Here is a 485-nt window from a genome sequence, read left to right on the forward strand (position 1 = left end):
TGGGCTTTCTCTAGTTGCGGTGAGCGGGGGCTACTCTTCATTGTGGTGCCCGGGCTTCTCATTGCGGTGGCTTCTCTTGTTGCGGAGCACGGGCTCTAGGTGTGCAGGCTTCAGTAGTTGTGGCACGCAGGCTCTAGAGTGCAGGCTCATTAGTTGTGGCACACAGGCTTAGTTCCTCTGCGGCATGTGGGATCTTCCCAGACCAGGGCTTGAACCCGTGTCCCCTGCACTGGCAGGTGGATTCTTAACCACTGTGCCACCAGGGAAGCCCTACTGATTTTAAAAAGTATCTGCCAAGGCTTAAAAGTATTTTTGAACTGATTTTTATAAAAACTGGAGATGTTTTTTAATCTCCAATTAATTAACAACCCAAAACAATCTTTTTAATAAACTGATTTTTCTAGCTTTCTCCAATGGCTAAATCATAAAGTTCAGAGATATTTAGGATATTTGGTCTAATTGGTGGTGAAATCATGTTGTCATTA

The sequence above is a fragment of the Physeter macrocephalus genome, chromosome 11 (assembly GCF_002837175.3).
Source record: "Physeter macrocephalus isolate SW-GA chromosome 11, ASM283717v5, whole genome shotgun sequence".
NCBI classification, from domain to species: domain Eukaryota; kingdom Metazoa; phylum Chordata; class Mammalia; order Artiodactyla; family Physeteridae; genus Physeter; species Physeter macrocephalus.